Genomic DNA, 15,099 nt, shown 5'->3' with positions numbered 1-15,099 from the left:
TGAATTTGCCTCCTATAGTTTATCTCCTTGTAAGTTTTTCTTATGTGCTTATTTCATTATGTCTTTCTTCAGGTATTTAAGCCTTTATGCAAAAATCTGGGTAAGATCATATTGAGTATCAGTCGGTCTTAAATCCCCTGTGAAGTTATAAACAATAATTAGGGACTAGTTTATAAAACTATCTGTTATTATAAACTCCTCTATATCAATTAATTGTCACACCCATCTGCATTAGATTAAATATATTTTGTTCTACAGGAAATGTTGTTTGCTTGTATTCTTTTCTTATAACCAATTAAATATTCTATCTGAATATTTAGTAAGTTATATGTCATCAAGACTCTGTTATTCACCCATTTAAAATCAATTAACTATTTTAGACAAACAGGCAACCCTTTCATCCAACTTAGTAACTATTAAGTCTTAAGCACCTATTTTCAAATTGTTCATAACATCGGTCATCCAAAAACTTTAAAAACAAACAAAACATTTTAGATGCTTTGGCATGATTAACTGAACTAGAGTCATCTCAGAGGACAATAATAGGCATAGGTGAAAAGGTTTGTATTGAAAAAGATGCATGGTCGGATGTGGGAATTCACACCTTCCCCTACTTGAACTCAGGCAGTATCTTGATTCTGTAGGTAAAAATATCTATCTCAGATTGCAGATGATGAACACACATAGTTGCTTTGTCAAGCATGGAAATCGGCTTCGGACCTCATGATCCCCAATCAATGGAGACATGACTGGGGCAGATATATCTCTTACTGAATCCCATGTCAGAATAACAGATCGTGATGATGAACTGATATGGGCCATATCTTCCCATGGTAGATACACTCCAAAAGAGGGATACACATTTATATTTTCATATTGAGAACATGAGATAACAGATTGGTGGTGGCATCCTCTCTAGAAATGAAAAGATCCCCCAAAAATAAAACTTCTCATGTGGTATCTGATAAACAACAAGGCTCCTACCGATGACAATCTTCAAAGCAGATCCATTCACGAACCCTCGCGCTGCTATCTTTGTAAGGAAAATGCAGAATCAATTGACCATCTTTTTTATTTTGTCCTATGGCCTAGTACATATGACATCACCTATATCAGTCTCTTGGAATCAATCTTAGATGGCAAGGGGAAAATATACTGTCCACCTGGCACTCATGGTGGCACAACGCTAATGAACACAAACTGCGCAACCTTCCTCTATTAGTCTACTAGGGCATTTGGATAGTAAGAAACAAACAAATATTTCAGGACACTTCAAACGATTGGAACTCCACGTGTTCTAACATTGAGGCTTTGTATCAATTAATTCCAGATGAGGAACAATCACACCGGATCCGCCATATATCCCCTGAAGCCATTGACAAATCCTTTCCCTAGGCATATTTTGATGGATCTACCCAAGAAATTGGTTGCAAAGGTGGTGCCATCTTATACGTATCTGAGAACCATTTTTACAAACTAAAGATTGGATTTGGTCGGGGCAATAACAATTATGCAAAACTAAACAACCTTAGACTTCTCCTCATCTTCGCACTTGAGAATCATTACAATCGGATATAGGTATTTGGAGACTCCAAAATTTTCATCAATTGGTTTAAATTCTATCTCATTGTCACGTGCACACACTCAGAGGACTACTGGATGAAATTACAACATTAAAATCTCATTTTGATTTTATTGTTTGTAACCATATTTACAGGGAAAGGAACCAAATTTCTGACAGTCTTTCCAAGGAAGTTGCGCAGCAGCCCATCGGTCAATGGATAATACAAGAACAACAGGGACATGAAAGCTATCAGTACTACCACAGGCCATTCATAGAGCATCTAGCGGTTGTGGATCCGACAAATCCGACATCATGATCCTCGACAGCTTTTTGATCGATACTTTTTGATATATATTTTTACTTTAACAGTCTATATACTGCTTAATACTGTTGTGACTTTTGTAAATATACATGATACTATGAACTAACACTTTGTGGATAGATGGCAAGGTCCATCTTTGTTTAAGCATAATACTTTATGCAGTTGATACAACATGTAATTTTCAATATTAATATAATGGAAATTACGATTTTTTCCCTAAAAGATATATATATATATATATATATATATATATATATCTTAATATTAATATTAAATAATAAACTAGAGTTCTAAATAACTATAGATAAAAATAGTAAGAATAAGTAAAGTTAACAAAAAATAAAAAAGAATAAAATTAGAAATAGTTAAAATAAGGAATGTGTGCATGCGGACCTCTTTCCATTTTTTGGTCTATTTAATAGAGGATGAGATTCATCTATTCTCTTGGGAGAAAAGCATTGTGAGACAAAGGATTCCCTGACAGTAGTACATTGATTGAGGGCTCGGGGGTGGTTAGTTGTGGAAAGATTATGCGTGGCTGAGCCTACAGTTGGGTGGAAAGTCATCCCAACATCTTTGTTACAGTTAGCAAAATGTAAAGAGCATTCAACTCCAAAAACACAAGTAAGGAATATCATCGCTACAAGTAAGTTATCTCTACTCATATTTTTCGAAAATTCTATGTTAAATAGTTGAATAGTTGGGTGTTGATTATTAATCATATAAATTGATGTAATTATTTGTATATTTTAAATCAGGGTTGTTACATATGGTATTAAAGTGGATTCGAACATTATGGACCCAAGATTTGAAGAGAAATATATACGACTACTCTGAAAATTGATTTGTTAAAATTGATTTTATAAAAAAATCTCAATTTTCTAATATATATATATATATATATATATATAATGTTAAATTATTGTTCACAAAAGAGTCCCTTTACTTATCTTTAATCACACCTTTAATTGGGTGAACTAGTTTTATAAGATTTCATTATTTATCGCTAAAAGTGTTTCAAGTTGTTACAAATTCCTAGGGTTGATTTTAGAGTCAACATGTGACTAGAGAACTAATTTTGCGACCTTACAATATAACCCAATATCAATATGAACTAGTTTTATAAGATTTCGTTATTTATCACTAAAAGTGTTTCAAGTTGTTACAAATTCCTAGGGTTGATTTTAGAGTCAACATGTGGCTAGAGAACTAATTTTGCGACCTTACAATATAACCCAATATCAATATATGAATAACAGGTACGTGAAAATTAAATTATTTTTTATTATAAATAATTATATTTGGAATATCACGCTCGTTAATAACGTTGATGAAGTAGTGTCCAAATAAATTCACTGAGAAGTGGCATGTTGACAATGATAATGATAATAAACTTCACTAACTCTAATAAGAGTTTTTTTGTTTAATAAATTAATATTGACTTTTATGCTTAAATATATTGTTTATTACTTTTAGTGTAAATTATAAAACTAAATATAATAAATATATTGAAATGGAGCAACTAATTTTGTATGAGTTAAAAACAATAATAATATATAAATAAAAATTAGTTGTTTTACTCTAAAGTAAAAATATTTTAAATTTGACTATTATTATTTATTTACATTAAAAGTTATCTTAAGTTAGTTATAAATAATTAGTCATAAATAACTAAAAGTTATTTGATTGTTTTTTCACACGTGGGAAAACCTATCATAACTCAGTTGTCAAACCAGCAATGAGGACAACTATCTCTAGCTGCTATCCACGAATGCATGCTAACTCATCACTGTTATTCAAGGAAAAGCATGCCACTTGGAACAACTTGTTGGGGGTCCGTAAGGGGGCATACTCTCACTCCTGCCAGATGCCTCTAGGTCTTGGGTCGTTAACATGTTTCCTTACATCTGAGGAAAACGAGCAAGCAAAAGCAGTTTTAAGACATGCTCCAAGACCATAAGTTATTTGATTGTTATCTTGAACTTTATGATTTATTTTTAAATTAAAAATTATTTTGGAAATAGCTAAAATAAAAGCTAATTATAAATAATTAAAATTTATATTCTAAATTGTAAATTAATTATAGATAACTAAAGTTATATCTCAAACTCGAAACCAAAACCCAAAACTTAAAGAGAAGTTCTAGTTAATTTGTTATGACATACATAATTAATAATAATATAAAAGTTATGTAATTGTAAAAAGAGAATAATGATGATATAATAACACATTCTAAGAGAGGTTTATATTTTGGTCAAGTTTAGAGAGAGATAAATATTTGTATTAAAAGAAATAGAAGATTTTTGTAAAAGTAATTGGGAGATGGTTAAAATAAAAGTTGTATTTGTGATTTGATATATATATATTGAGCTACACATGTCAAATTCAATTTGTTTAGGGAAGTAAAAGAGTAGTGATTTTACTTTTTTTAGTTATGCAATATTTTTTATATTCATTTAATTCTAATTTTATTATTTAAATTATCTTTTAATGAACGAAAGCAAGATTTTGAGTCATTGAAAATTCAAATAAATAGTGAAAAGATAGTAAAAAAAAATCAAGATAAAAAATCTATGAAAATTGTTAGTCTACCTCCAAGACTCTCTCTCTTTCTTCCCTCCATTTGAATTGATCACAAGGATGGGATAAAGATAAAGCATAATAATTCAAAGTCATGTGAACAACAAATTTTTCTTGTTATACAACTTACCTTGCCACATAAGACCTATGTAAAGTCATTAATATTATTCTTATCTAATTTAAATATTTAAAAAGACAGTTGATCTGTGCTTCTTCGACAACCGTACCAAACCTCGATCCCACATCTGCCAATCTGTTAATGGCTTTTTCGGAATCTAGATCGAACAATGGGGTTTTTGAAAGCACCGCCCAACTCCAATAGTATACATTGTCATGATGCACATGCTTGGACTTCTCTTTGACCCTTTGTCCACTTCAATGTGTATTCATGGCTATCATGTAAAGTGTTAAAAATAAAAATAAAAAAATCAAATATAAAATATTGTGGAGAATAAAAACATCACATCTAATAATAATGAGTGTTATGTAGAACATATATTAATATATAGTATAGAAATGAATAGAAGTTTTAAAGACTGGGAAAAAAATTATAAGATGTGGCTTCATTCATTCAATAAACGATGAAAGAGGTTGAATTTGTTTAATTATTATTAAACTACTATGTTGAAATGGGTAGTGAGGGTTGAATTTCTTTAGTTAATATTCAGATATTATCTTAGGATTCATAAGTTATTATTCTATTTTATTATTTATTACAAGTAGGTTGTAATATTTCATTGCATGAAGGTTTATAAAATTATTATTTATATTATTTATGAGTGTGGTATTTGATTTAAAATGAAATTTGAGTGTAAATTAATAATTGATAAAGAATTTATCTGAATATTAAAAAAAGAAAAAAGAAGATGAAATAAAACAAGAAAAGATACAAGGATTGAGATCATATTTGATTACTTACATTGGAGGAGAAGTGAATAAACAAAAACCTAGTAATAATGATGTTGATTACTTGGTTAAGTAAGATGGAGTGATTGAAATTTTGGATTCATGGTGAATATTGGCAGTTTGTTGGTGTTGGGAAAAACACTGAGAGGGGTGGGGGGAAGGGGTGAGGGTGAATCAGAATTTTAAAACTCACTTAAACCTTTCAATTTCTTAGTCATATTTATGTACGCGAATTCAATGAAGTGAATTAGCATATGTACGCTATTGTTATGAAGACAAGTAGCATATATCCAGCTAACTAACTTTTCAATTAATTCATCATTTGTTTAACTTGAACCAATGCATCAATACTTCTTTAGATACTAATTAAACAATAACCATGTGTACTAAGAATAGAATAAATCATCACACATAAGCAACACTTCAATACACATGAACACTAGGATTTTTAGGTGGAAACCCAACGTGGGAGAAAACTACCGATGTTGTTGTCTTTGTATTTGTCTTTGTCCTTTTATTATAAAGAAAACATCTTATAATCTTGTACTAGCGCAGACTCATACCAGCATGCAGGCACCCACTTGTAGAAGGCTACCACCTTCTCTTGTTTTCTAGCACCCATTGGAAGGGAGCTCCAACTCCCTGATCATATTTTCCATCTACTACTGGAAGGAAGCTTCGACTTCCTCACTGAAGGCTCCAACCCTCAACACCTTTGTAACAACCCTGGTGAAAGATTGATGTAATAATGTAAATAAAGGCAAAAATAAGACCACGGGTAAGGGACATGTATTCCAAGCTGAATGTATCCTAGCGGGCATCACTGGATGTGTGTTTTGGCTAAGGAAATTGGCAAAGGCTAAGGCAAAGGCATTTTTGGCACATTTATTTATGAAAATAAAGGAAATTAGGAGAAAAGTAAGATGAAAGGTCATAGGTTGCATGTGAGGAGGAAATTGAAGGGAAATAATGGAAAATGAAGAAATTAGAGGCTTCATGCATAAAAAGGCTTCTGAGGATCAGTTCATGCCTTTTGCCAAGTTCAAGTTTGGACCTCTCTCATTATTCTGTCTCTCACTCTCTTGGTCACTTAGAGTTTTCTTGGATCACTCTAGCTTTGGGTCAAGGACAGGAAAAGCAAGCAAAGGAAAGGAAAGCAAACAAGGAACAAGGAAAGGAAAGCAGGATCAAGCAGCTTCAACATGAATACTTGCAGGTAACCTTTTGCATGTGTGATTTTGTAGATGGTTTGGACATGCATGGCTTTGCATGTTGGTGTTTGGTTATCTTGTTGCCGGTGGCATGGCCTTGCTGGGTTATGACAATGGTTTTCAACCTAGCCTAACCTTTTTCCAGATGCCATGGTATGTTGGGATGTTTATCTCGGTTTTGAGCTTTGGTTTGCTGGATGGATTTCAGAATCTGGGGCGGAGGTGGTCTCAAGGTTCATTCCCAAAGGCCTAGGAATCCCTTGACCAGTTTTGGCGAGATACACGGTAAAGACTAAGGGATAAGTCTCGGTTTAGGGCCTAGTGATCCAGGTTTGGATTGTGGTAAAGCCTGCAAGACTGGTCTCGGTTTAGGGCCTAATGATCCGGTTTGGATTGCGGTAAAGCATGAGAGATAAGGAGACGAAAAATTCCTCAAGGATAGTGATGATTCTGGATGTCATTCCAAGTTCGGTTCGGTTGTGATTGAAGCATTGGTTTTGGTGTGATCACGGTTTGGTGAGGGTGGAGGTGGTTTAACCTCTGGATTACTTTGGTTGTTATTGGATTCGTTGTTCTATGAGATCCCACATTCATACTTGGAATATGGCACGAGGGTGATTGGCTGAAAGAGAGATTTGGTTTAGCCATGTCTATGGTCAGGTGGTACGTGGAAGTCCCAAACCTGATCGGATTTGCCTATGATTCATAAAAGCTAAGTTCTCTTACTTTTTCACTGATTTATATATGGATTTAATGGTTGTCCTATCTCTATTATTTACATGGTTTAATGTTGGTTATAAGCATGGTTATGTGACTGGTTTATGTCATGGTTATTTCATGTATTTACTTGTAATTGTTAAATGGATGGATGCAATACCTAATTGATGATCTAATAGCCCAATGGAGGAGGAGGTGATCCTTCTAATGATGTTTCATAAGTTGTTTCAGTCCTTTATGCTTTGTCTTGTATCCTAGACCTGTAGGTTGCATTGATGCCAAGTGTTTGACAAAATGTCAGTCTCGATTGGGGATGCTCAGGCCTGTCCTGAGGGTGATTTTGATTGATAAGCATTGTTATTGTGTTTTTAGTGATTTCTGAAAGTTACAACAAGTTCTGGGTAGAGGCCAAGATTCCAGGCTAGAAAAGTGGCTCAAATCCCGGGGTCGCTGGCACAAAACTGGCAATTTTAGATCACAATCGCTGGCAGGCAGGCCTGTGAAAGCGACTTTGAGTTGATGGTCACTCCCTTGCCCATAGCATGAGAGTGACTAAGGGCTAAGAGGTGTAGAATAGTAGTGGGACCTAGGGACATGTTGTTTGAGTGGCTGACTTGTCTCTTGAGGGGTCCGTTGATGGTGTTGGATGACTGTATGCGATGTTCCATCAATTCCACTTCCTTAAGGTGACATAGGAGGTTGAATATGATTTTAGTAGCATCTCTCCTCATGTTTATCCCGATTGGCATGGTTACTTTGGGTAGACTTGGGAGGGGGTGTTATAACCTTTTTTGACCACGTTTCATAATATTTCATATTGGATCCACTTGAACTAAAACATCAAACCTGTAGGCCACTTTTCATCAAATTTTTAGACTGGACCCACTACCATCATTTAAGTTCAATTCCAAATAACAATATTGAAACCAAACACTGTATCAAATCACTTAATCACTGAACAAACTGAATCACCAAATCAATTATTGAAGTAACTTATTCTCAAACAACCAAACCAACTTATATCATTGTATACCCATTCATCAGAATACCAGACCACATATTGTTCATCACTGAAACCAGATCCTATCACTGCAAACATTGATCAATCATATGTCATAATGTATACGCTACTGTTGTGAGTCATACTCGCGTATGTACACGCTCTCCCTAAAGAATGCCTGCGTACATATTTCAATACACTGAAAACTGAATCTGCATCTTTGTACCACTAAATCAATCACTCAATCACACTCTGAAAGCATCACATATTACTGAGCCAAATACATAACCAAATGTTGAATCCGTTCAATTATTGAACTAACTAAATCAATCACTAAATTTCAATCAACCAATGTAATTAGTGCAACTAGATAAAACTAAACCATAATAGATCAGAAACTTCAATGTACAACCACTTATCAATATACCAAGCCATACATTGTTACCCATCACTGAAACCAATTGCTGCCACTACAAGCTTTGATCAACAACGTGTCAAAATATATACGCTACTATTTTGAAGAATATCCACGTATATACGCGCTTTCCCTTAAGCAATCTTGCATACATATCTCAAAAGGTTGAACCCTGAATCTGAATCACTGCACTACTGAAACAATCACTGAAACATGTACTGAACTCATGACAAATTTCTGAATCACATACAGATAATCACATAGCAACATCATCTTTAGTCAACTTATCATTCCATAAACCACTCAACTGAACTAGAACTGTTACACACAAATTATCATGAAAGAGACATCATTGACAAACAACAACAAACATAACAAAACAAATCAACCATAATCATCATCTCATATTGCAAAACCCTAGCAGATGTATGTGACCCTTGTAGAACACTTCCGTGTATGTACGCGCCTTTCATACTTGACATCCACGTACATATTTGTCCATACTGCAGAATATATATGCGAATATCTATAAGTAGATTCACGTATGTACACGATCTTTCTGAAGCAAACTTGCATATAAATCTATAACTACTGAGTCACACCTTAGCTGCACAACAAAACATCAGTCAAACCCAAAACTCGGCATACAATGTAATAGACACACATCATAACATCACCATCACAGATATATCAACCCATAAGCATATTATTCAATGTGTAGTCATTTCAAATCTAGTAGATATGATCCAACATCATGCTCCTTGGTGCATACCTATTTCAGATCAAACTAATCATCAATAACCCAATGCTTGTACACTTAACACTTTGATCTTCATCTCCTTATATAGCTTAGGCCTTAGCCAATACCTTGGGTCAAACCCATAGTAATGTCAATAGTATTCTTCGACGAGATCAAATATCCGTTGCCACAGAAATTACTATGGTCCAATACCATGGTAAAGACCCCTGGTATTTAGAATACCATACCCATGTATGTACGTGACCTTTGTTCACAAGACCTGCGTATACTTCTCAAAACATCAACTTTTATCATTCCTTTGTCTCTGAACTGATGTTCCTTTGCCCAATCTCGTTGTCACATTTGTGCTGGCTTGTATACTCATCTTGCTACCATCATGTTGGCATCTTTATCAAGTAGGTTGCCATCAAGGACAACACATTAATCATAATGCCAACAGTTGGTTGACTTTTCTCTAAGGATGTAGCCTCTTGAAGCAAAAAATAATGGTAATGAAATCCTAACTATGAACATTAGGAAGAGGTCATCCAATATGAAGTAACATTCAAGACTAATAAAAGGCTAAATTTGCCAAGTTACATGTACAAACTAGGTGTGGAAAATGATATTTGTGTGAATTAACGTTGATTATGCACAAATTGATTGTTTTGAGATTAATGTAAGTCATGTGTATCTTAAAAGGTTGTATTAAAAAAATAACTACACGAATTGCATTGTCCCTAAGATCTTTATGTTTGCACTTCTTAAGAGGCACACCTTTTAGAGTGATGCATTGTGGAAACTTAACGAAATATTGGAAGGTTGAAGTGTTTTAAGTTTTTTTATATCCCAACGAGATCAAGACCAATCAACAACAAAATTTTCAAACATATTATGATGAGACTATGGGGTGATGATTACTATGACAACCTACCAGGAATGATGTAATTTGGAAGTGAGAATTTAGCGATATAAATGAAAGGAGGTAATATTTATCAATTATCATGTTTTCTTATCAAAGGAAAAATATTAGTACAATATACAATCCATAAAGAATTGGGAGTTTGATGTGGAAAATATTTAAAGTGGATGTGGAATATATTTAAAGTGCCTATATAATAGAATTCAAGATGTTATGACTTTGTTTCGAGGATATATTCTCTTAAAAAGGGGAAAGAAAATGATACAACATTGAAATAATAGTGCTAACAACTATCATTGTGGAAAAATAAGTATAAGGAGATAAGGGTATTAAAAATCATTAAAAGAACAAAAAAAAGAGGGATTCTAAGATTGATCATTAATCTTAACGTATATGTTTAATGAAGTTACCTAAGAAGGAATGACAAGGGATGAACTTACAAATTTATTATTAATGATAATGAATGGTAGTCGTGGTGACCATGACCAACTTGGAATAATGAGATAAATAGAGAATAGTAATAGATAGATACCTAAGGGAATGAGTGGAAGTTTCACAAACAAACGTAATAAATCAACAAGAAGTAATAAACTCTACTAGAATATGATGGAAGATTTTGCAATAAGCATTGGTAACAATTAATGAATTTTAATGATCATGATAATTATGAAGTTCATTAGAGTTGTAGGAATTATGGTAACCTATAATCACATAATCCATGAATGTCTATAGGACGGGAATAAAGAAGCTAAAAATAGAAGTTGGAAATATTTTGCGAGCAAAAACTGGGAAAATGCCTTAGCATTAGGTATTGTTTTCATAGTAAGTCCAACATTAGTGATAGTTGAGCATGACGCTAATGTGAATAACAACAATATGAAATTTTAAGATTGGAGTAGCTAATTAAAGTTCATACAATTCTTAAGGTGCATACCATTAAAGTGTGAAGGGAATCGTGAAAATGTAATAATGTCTAGGGCTAAATTATGGGGTCTATCTCAAGTGGAAAGTTCTCTTAAGGATATTATTGAACAACATGATTGGTAAGGGTCATAGCGATGACCTACAAAATTTAAAAGTGTCAAGATTGGAATTTGTGAATACTTGTAATTGGTGAGAAATGACAAGTGATAAACTAGGAAAATGTGTAATGTTCCTAAACATGAATTTAAGTGATAAACCAATTAAACAAACAATGCAACAGTGGAAAACTAAAAACATTTAGCAAACACCCATGAAACACTGTAATACTAGAACTGTTGAGCCATATATTATGAAATATGAGAGCATGAGTAAAATATATAAATGAAGTAGTGTACCTGGGCTTGTCTTAAGGACAAGCTGGACCAAACCCAGGTGGTAGAATAGCTGGAAAGATGGATGTTCAGCTGCTGTTCTACTATGCTCTGCGTTGTCCTAGTAAACTGCTGATCTGTTGACTTTGACTTGCTGGAAAGTGCCCAAAAACTGCCTAGAAAATTCTGCCCTTTTAGCCTTAGACTCCTTGGACAAAACCCAGAAAACCCATAAGGGAATTTCTCTGATTTTGACTTTGGATTTTCGACCTCTTGGGAGCTACTCTCCAACTACATCTGCTGACTTTTGGCCTACTGGAAAGTGCCCAAAAACTGCCCAGAAAATTCTACCCTTTTAGTCTTAGACTCATTGGACAAAACCCAAAAAAATCCATAAGGGAATTTATCTAATTTTGACTTTGGATTTTCGGCCTTTTGAGAGCCATTTTTCGGCTACATCTACAGACTTTCAGCCTGTTGGAAAGTGCCCAAAAACTGCCCAGAAAATTCTGCCTTTATAGACTTAGACTCCTTGGACAAAACCCAGAAAAACCCATAAGAGAATTTCTCTGATTTTGACTTTGGATTTTCGGCCTTTTGGGCGCTGCTCTCCAACTACATCTACTGACTTTCAGCCTGCTGGAAAGTGCTCAAAAACTGCTCAGAAAATTCTGCCTTTTATACTTAGACTCCTTGGACAAAACCCAGAAGAGAATTTCTCTGATTTTAACTTTGGATTTTCGGCCTCTTGGGTGGTTGAATCAACCTCTGCGTATTTCTGGCTACCCAAAAAACACGCAGTCCCTACCTCTGCGTGGCTGGCTGAGCTATGAATCGCTGTTGAAAACTCTTGCAATCTCTATGGAACAACCTCCCTAGGGCGGGCACAGATGGTCCCTCGAAGTAGAGGTTGAATCTTCCATATGGAAGACTCGTGGCTAAACAACCGATAGACTCGCTAAGCAGCAGAGCGTACACAAGTGAGTTTTTTTTTGTCAAATATTCACAATGAAAACAAAATGAGAGTTGATCTCTCTTTATAACTCCTTGCCCCCCTTAGCTTCATGTGGGCCCCTCCATCCACCCATTTGATTTTCCCTCAAATCATATCGAATGGTTAATTCAAACTCCTATGTGGGTGGCCCCCACATTCCACTAGCAGCTAAATAAAGTCGATTTGGCCCCTAAGTCCCTAAGTCGAAAGTGTGGGCCCCTCTTCCTTAGTAAAAAATGTGCAAAATTGTGTAGCATCATCCTGTTACTAATGTGTTTGAGAAGGGACATGACATAATGACTGTTTAACTTATGGAAAAGGAAGTAAACTAGGTGGATTAATGAGAAAACATTAAGCATGAAGCATAAGAATATACGTTGTTGGAAATTCTATAATGATACTTCAAGAAAAATATGCACAAATTGCCAAAAGAAGTGAGGTCAAGTGGTATTGAGATGAGAGCTTGATAAGATAAGTAGGTCTTTTGAGGATGTATAATGATAATTACACAATGATGGATAAATTACCAGGGATCAACAAACCCTCATGCAAGTTGATTAAGCAAGATAACAAACTTAAACAAAGATGACCTAGTGTATGTGTGTCATTAAGTAGAACGATACTACAATGGATAAGCAAAAAATGTATAGTGATCATGGAATTTTAACTTGATATTGATGATTTAAATGATTGTACAAATGGTAATATCTTAACAATGAATTTCACTAAATTTCCTTTGGGAAGGGAGAATATATGATGAGAGATTAGGACTCAAGATGATGAGGCTCATTTGAAATTTAACTATGTACTTAGATGAGTACACCTACGGTGTAAATGGTAAACTTCCTAATAGAAAGAATAAGGAATGATTATGACATGACACTAATAGTACTGATGATATAACATAGACCCTAGAGGGATTTTGAATAATCTTAATTCATAGTTAGTATTAATTGTTTATATAAGTAACTGAAATTAACTCATGATAAGAATGCTTAAAGCATATTGTTGTTTTATATTTGATAAGTATTGAGATGATTCTCATATTAATGATGTTTCAGATTGCGATGATATGTGGTAAATGGATATAGTTCTAATGAGAGGTTAATGATGTATATGTGGTGCTTATTTATTTATTTGTTATGATAATGATGTTGAATGCTCATGATGGATATGATATGCATAAGGATCATGACGTTATGATATGATGTATATTGACATGTGGTTCATTTATTATGTGATGTCATGATATATCTTTGATGTAAATATGTTGATGTTATAACTTATGAGGGTATTTTATTATGTGAAGCATGTGGTAATTGTATGTAAATTTGACAACATGCAAGAGCATGAAGTTCTTTACTATTTAGAATGTTGTGATAACAATGATGTTATGTTATTAGGATGACGTGCAAGAGTGGGCCTATGGATTATTTTCTTTGATACTATGATCATAACTAATGCATTGGTTGTATGTTGAGGTATGGAGACTGATAGGAACTCCACAAATGGGCCGAGAGGGCTGGTTTATTTGATGATCTCATGGGAGCCCATACCTGCGAGGGGGAATATATAACATCATATGGGTTGGGGACATACTCAATCAACACTACATATGCCAGTGGTTAATTTGTCTTGCATAGCTCTTGAAGGGTGATGAGACCATCTTTAAGAGGCCAAGTGCTTGATATTAGATTGGGATGCCGAAGTCTGGTGGGAGTGTAAAGACTTCAATGCTTGAGGCTATGCACCTTAGAGAGTGTGGAGGGAGCGGGCTAGCCTTCGAGATACCCAGAGTCATTGAGTAATGGGACTGAATGCCTGCCTTGGGGCCGATGTGGTCTAAGCCTTGGCGCGAGTCTTGAGGCCAACCATAGGATATGGTATAGACCGATGAGGCTTATGCTTGGTTATGAAAGTATGAAAAATGATAAAGATTCCTTGGGATTTCCTAGGTGTTGTGGAAACTTTCAATGCCTATTGGTTATACTAGTTTAGCAGAGGGTGTGGGGCAAACATGAAGCAATAAATAACTAAATAAAATAAAATGTTAAATGATTCAATTTAACTTTGGGATGAAGTTCCTTAAAGAGAGGAAGTATGTAATGCCCCTGATAATAATAATAATAAATAATAAATAAATAAATAAAATAATAATATAATATAAATAAATAAATAATAAACAATAAAAAATATAATAATAGTAAATAAATAATAAACAACAAGAAAATATAATAATAATAAATGCATAGTAATGATAAATAAATAATATATAATAAGTAATGAAAAGAATATAATAATAATAAGAAAATAAAATAGTAAACAATAAATTAGAGTTCTAAATAACTATATACAAAAATAAATTATAAAAATAGTAAGAATAAGTAAAGTTAACAAAAAGTAAAAATGAATAAAATAAAAAAGAGTTAAATTA

The sequence above is a fragment of the Pinus tabuliformis genome, chromosome 9, assembly GCF_031772625.1.
Source record: "Pinus tabuliformis cultivar Carrire ecotype Pingquan chromosome 9, CPIR1, whole genome shotgun sequence".
Lineage (NCBI taxonomy): Eukaryota > Viridiplantae > Streptophyta > Pinopsida > Pinales > Pinaceae > Pinus > Pinus tabuliformis.
This window is presented reverse-complemented; position numbering follows the sequence as displayed.